Source organism: Nicotiana attenuata, unplaced genomic scaffold (assembly GCF_001879085.1).
Source record: "Nicotiana attenuata strain UT unplaced genomic scaffold, NIATTr2, whole genome shotgun sequence".
In the NCBI taxonomy this organism is placed as follows: domain Eukaryota; kingdom Viridiplantae; phylum Streptophyta; class Magnoliopsida; order Solanales; family Solanaceae; genus Nicotiana; species Nicotiana attenuata.
The window spans coordinates 156,707-162,802 of NW_017670359.1; the positions used below are offsets into that span (position 1 = coordinate 156,707).

The following is a 6,096-nucleotide window of genomic DNA, read 5'->3' on the forward strand; positions in this document are numbered from 1 at the left end:
GAAAAATCTTCCATAAACAAGACTCTTTAATAACGACATTCTAGATGTTATTATTGTTGTTAGTGTGAGAAGCAGAGATCCTCAATTTATAGATGGGCAAAACTTGTGTTCCAGGAAAAGGATAAAGCATATTAAAGAGATTTATTCCTTTTAGGAGTTTTATCTTCCTTCAAGAAAGAGAGTCCTAATAGATTAAAAATTCAGACCAAAATCCTAACAAGACGTTAGTCTCTATTATCAGCTCGTAGAAGAGTAGAGATGCCAATTTTGCCTCCTAAATCCAAATTAGCCGAGACTTTAATATAGTATTGAACACCAGGTAAAAACCAAAAAAGAATAGAGCTCAAAAACAAAACGAAAATCACGAAAAAGAGATGACCAAAGTCACTATATAGCCATTAGCCCCTCGCCGCCTCATCCACCATTCCACTTGCTTTTATCTAACAGCTTGTTTGGATGGTTGTTCCCGTATCATATTGTATTGTTATCACAAAACAATATTTGTTTTGATTGTTTTATTAAAATTGATTGTAGTTAAATACATTATACCAGAACAATGAAAAGTCCCGTTTTTTGAAACAACCGATTTGGTATAGTGGGATTGTTTCCTATTTTTCTTTCCAATTATGTCCTAACTTATTACTCCACAATTCTATTTTACCCTTTAGCATTTTTTGCTATTTTAACTCCAAATCTCCAACCTATGACCTACTTTGTTTTTTTGCAAGAACTTCTGCCGCCAACGTGAAAGGTGTTTTGCCGCCTTCTGTTTTATTTTTTCTCCTAATTTGCGTTTAACTCAATTCTAATTAGTTGTGCTCCTTTATTTTGCCTTTTTATGTCTCGCTCCTTTATTCTGCTTTCTTAAGGTGTTTTGCCTTCTTCTGTTTTGTTTTCTAAAATTATTTTTATGCATAACTTTTAATAAATTTAATATTTAAACAATTCAAAGTATTATAGTAAACGTATCAGTTACAGTACAACACGATACAGTCAAACCAAACAGCAAAATATTATTTAACAATAACAAACAATACAATCTACTCAAACATTGTATTCATAAAACGATTCGATACAATACAGTATATTATAAAAAAAATAGGGAACAATGATCCAAATAGAGTGTAAGAGTTTGCAAAAACTTATTTTATTTTGAGCTTTCGCAAAAAGTGTTTTTCCAGCTGCTTTTTGAAGAGTTCCAAATATTACGAAAACTCAAAAACTGAGTTTGAAATTTTTAAAACAAGTTTTTTTTTTTTTTTTTGGTGTGAAACAACTCAAACAAACACTTTCTTTCAAAAACTGAACTTTGCAAGCTCCAAAACAAAAGCCAATAATTAAAGGAAAATATGTTTGTAAAACAAACTTTGTTTACATAAAAGGAATTTTTGTTAGGTGTTGTCCTGATTTTCTTACCATATTTGGTTTTCATATATCTCGAAGACAATGACAACATATTTACCATAATTGGGTTTTCTTTTTTGTAGAAGGAAATTATAATTCTCCTATATTTGGCTAGTCTTTTTTCTTGTAGGTAAAAGTTTGGACTTCTATAAATTGAAGATCCTTCCTTCTCATTCAGTAGCATCCACAATGTAGCCATATGGGGTTTGAGAGTCGTGTTTAGGGAGAGAACTTTACGGGACAAGTGTTAGTGTGTCACTTGTGTTTGCCTCTTCGTGAGGTTGTTCTCTTGATATTTTATACTCTCTTTTTATATAGTGGATTGCTCATCTCCGTTGTGGACGTAGGTTAGTTGACCGAACCACGTTAAATGTTTGTGCCTCTTTTTGGTATATTTCTCTTTTGTTGTCGGATTTATCGTCGTTCAAGGTTTGCCTTCCTAGATTCCGCATGACACCTGATTTTTCGGCCCTAACAAGTGGTATCAGAGCGAGGTTCAAGACAGGTTCATCTTGGCGGGTTCAGTTCTAGCCGCAATATATTTGACGATAATCATGATTTTTGTCTGAGAAATTTGACCGGAGTGCTACGCACGTTGAGACAAACTTTGTGGTGGAGATTTGGTGATGCGACTTGTTGAAGGCTATGTGAAGAAGGTGGATCAAGTTTATTTTGTCGGAAAATTCAGGCCAAGGGGGAGAATTGTTAGGTGTTTGTCCAGGTTTTCTTACCATAATTTGTTTTCCTATCTCATGAGGGAAAGGACAACATATTTACCATAATTGAGTTTTTCTTCTGAAGGAAATTATAAATCTCCCATATTTGGCTAGTCCCTTTTCTTGTAGGAAAATGTTTGGACTTTTATAAATTGAGGATCCTTCCTTCTTATTCAGTAGCATCCAGAATATAGCCATATGGGGTTTGAGAGTCGTGTTTAGGAGGAGAACTTTACGGAATTAGTGTTAGTGTATCACTTGTGTTTGCCTCTTCATGAGGTTGTTCTCTCGATACTTTGTACTCTCTTTTTATATAGTGGATTGCTCATGTTAAAACAGAAAAAATCAGGTGTCATGTGGAATCTAGCAAGGCAAACCTTGAACGACGACAACAAAAGAGAAAAAAGAGACACAAACATTTAACGTGGTTCGGTCAACTGACCTACGTCCACGGCAGAGATGAGCAATCCACTATATAAAAAGAGAGTATAAAATATCGAGAGAACAACTTCACGAAGAGGCAAACACAAGTGACACACTGACACTTGTCCCGTTTCCCCCTAAACACGACTCTCAAACCCCATATGGCTACATTGTGGATGCTACTGGATGAGAAGGTAGGATCCTCAATTTATAGAAGACCAAACGTTTTCCTACAAGAAAAAGGACTAGCCAAATATGGAAGAACTATATTTTCCTTCTAGGAAAAGAAAAACCCAATTATGGTAAATATGTTGTCCTTTCCTTCATGAGATAGGAAAACCAATTATGGTAAGAAAATCTGGACAAACACCTAACTATTCTCCCCCTTGACCTGAATTTTCTAACAAAATAAATTTGATCCACCTTCTCCATATAGCCTTCAACAGGTCGCATCTCCAAATCTCCACCGCCAAGTTTGTCTCAACGCGAGTAGTACTCCGGTCAAATTTCTCAAACAAAAATCATAATTATTGTCAAATACGTTGTGGATAGAACTAAACCTGCCAAGATGAACTTGTCTTGAACCTCGCTCTGATACCTCTTGTTAGGACCAGAAAAATCAACTGTCATGCGGAATCTAGCAAGGCAAACCTTGAACGACGATAAGTCCTGTCACACCCTTTTTTCCCACCCCCAAAAAGATATGTATGTATGGATTATGGGTTAAATAGTTTTTCCAATTAAAGTGACAAAACTTGAGTAGGGATTATTTTATTGTTCAGAGTCGCCACTTGGAATTGATATTTTCGGTGTTCCAAGTCACCATTTATTTGAATCCCTAGTCAAAGGAAGGTTTGACTCTATTTTTATCGGTCCGCAAAAACAAAGTTCGGGTAAGAAATTCTGTTGACCGGGGAGAAGGTATAAGGCACTCCCCGAGTCCCGTGGTTCTAGCACGGTCGCTTTATTGACTTAAAACTTGGCTTGAGCTAATTTTGGACAAACTGTGATTTATATGTATTTTCATGTTTTACCTATCCGCTTTTAATTATTAAAGTTGTTAAAAAAAAGTATGATATAAATAGTATAAAATTGTCCTAACCGCGCTACGAAAGCGAATATGCGACCAAAACGAATTTTATTAATTTTGTCGTAACAGCGCTACGCAAGCGAATCCGCAGTTATGACAAAGGATTATTAGCACGCTATTATTTTCAGAAAAAATTACTGTATTTGTGCTTTTGAGAAAATTATTTATTAAAAGGTTACTATCGCTATTAAAAAGTTACTATCGCGCTACGCGAGCGAATCCGCGAGTATGGTGAAAGGATTAGAAATTTAACTAAAACTATAGATATAGTAAGAGATTAGTGAATTAAATTATTGAATGTTAAATATCACGCCACGCAAGCGAATCCGTGAATGAAAAGATTTAAGCGTGCCTACTGATTGCCTAGCAATTCAACTAATAAAAAAGAAAATGTGTTAATTAATTAATAACAGAAATCTGATTTCTATTATTATCTTCTAGCCTTATGGTTGGAAAAATTGTGCAAATAAATGTTGGACCAACTCAATCTTTTTTAAAGAAATATGCCAACTTCTTGTTAAAAGGAGAAATGGGCCAGCTTATGGATTTTAGAAGATGGGCCAGCTATTTATTTATTGAGAAAGTGGGCCAATTTGCTTATTTAGTTATGGTATTGAGCCAACATCTATAAAATAAATGGACAAAATATTTATAGACTTCTTAAAGGCATTGGGCCTATTGGACAGAATATGCCTTGGCCCATTATTGAGCTCCGAAAATGGGCATAAGCTGAAAGCCCAATGAATTTCAAATGCTGGTTTACTAAGATAGCCCACCTGGGCTAAATTGCGAGTCTGGCCTCTTTTGTTCTAAGCCATTAACCCTTATTTTTAACTAGCAATTTCAAACACCTATTTAAGATCTAGCCACTTTCTACAAAAAAAAATCTAAAATCCTAGCAGAGATGGTCACATGTAAAATCTGAATTTTATCACAATAAATAAAGGTTTCAAGCATGGCTCTTTTGTTATTTTTCTTTAAAGAATAGCCTATCATAAACTGGCCAGAATTGCAAAGGTGCAAAAGGAGTCTTTAAGCACATTGCAACCTACTTGAAACATCTCATTTTATATGCATCAAAACTATAATAGATAGTAAAGACAAATAACACATGAATAAAGAGTGTTTGATCAACCAAGGATTTATTTTTTACATATGAACTACAACAAGATATATTTTGACAATAAAGAAATTTAGCTAAGCACTCATTTATTTAAATGGATATGCTCCCAACAATCAAGATGAGTTCCAATCTTCTTGTTAATGTGAAAATATCTGCAACATAAGATTAAAGAGTTACCTGAGTCGCAGAATAATAAATACAACAACGAAGAATGGAAGCTCAGCAACTAAAGCAGCATAAAAACAGCAGCAAAACAGCAGAAAACCAGCAGCAAATCCATGTTAAAACAGCCCGAAAACTTCGAGAAGAAACCCAGAAACGAACTCTAAAGAGGACTTATACTTTTCTAAAAGTTTGCACTCTAAGATTCACTCCTAAAGCTCACCATTTCAGCTTACTTTTCATGTGTTCAACTGCTGAAATTTTTTATGTTTTTGTGTGTTTAAGCAATTCTAAAAAATGTCTATGGAAGTGTGATCCAGTCCCTTATAATGAAGAAAGGGCAGCCCTTAAATAGGCAAAGAAAAGCCAACTTTTTGGACAGATTTTGGTTCAACAAAAATCTGTCCAAAAGAGGCTAAATTTGTGTGCTAAAGGCTGTCCAAAAGGTGAAAGGACAGCCTGAAATCTGCTATGGCAGGAGCCAAAGGGTCACTTCAGCCACCCTACTAAAAGCAAGCTACTAGTACCCTACAAAATATCTAAATTTCAGATTTTAACAACACCAATATCAACCTATTGATTCAAATTAAACCAAGTATTAAAACATGTAATTAAATTTCAACACATGTATTATGAACCAACATGAGCAAACAAAAATTAACTATTAAAGCCAAACGGAACGCACGATATCGCTGAAGAGATTTAACAAAAGACAAACATAATCAAGAAATGGATTAGAATAAAGAAACAAGAGCAGAAACTAACTCTAAACTAAAAACCCAAAACTAAAAGAAAAATTGAAAATTAATAACGGGCGGGGATTGCGATTTTACCATATACTCGAGCATCCGGGAGACGACGATAGGCAGTGGTACGACTTTCGAGCAAGCTTCTATTGTTGATATTCTTGAAACCAAAAAATTACGGTGAATCCGAGTCCGGTTTCAATAATATCAACGACACAACCTTGCTCGAGGCCGGTTAGAGAAAAGAAACGGGCGGCAATGGGCGGCAGTGGCGGCGGCGCTAGGGCAGTGGTGGTGGCGCTAGGGCGGCGTGGGGTTTTTTTGATTTTTGAGTCGGAGATATGGAAAGAGTGGGAGAAGAGGAGGCCGGTGGTGTAAAATTTTGGAGTTTTGGGGTGATGGGCGGCGGCTAGGGTTTCGGTTAGGCTTAGA

General features: G+C 35.6%; 1 long non-coding RNA gene across 1 annotated transcript; it reads right to left on the reverse strand.

Moving 5' to 3' along the window:
- Positions 1 to 4,682: 4,682 nt before the first annotated feature.
- On the reverse strand, positions 4,683 to 5,833 carry LOC109238331. The gene is made up of 2 exons (XR_002069730.1): positions 5,752 to 5,833; positions 4,683 to 4,908 (listed from the first exon to the last, which is right to left on the reverse strand). It is a non-coding gene; the product is annotated as an uncharacterized LOC109238331 (long non-coding RNA).
- Between the last annotated feature and the right edge of the window lie 263 nt (positions 5,834 to 6,096).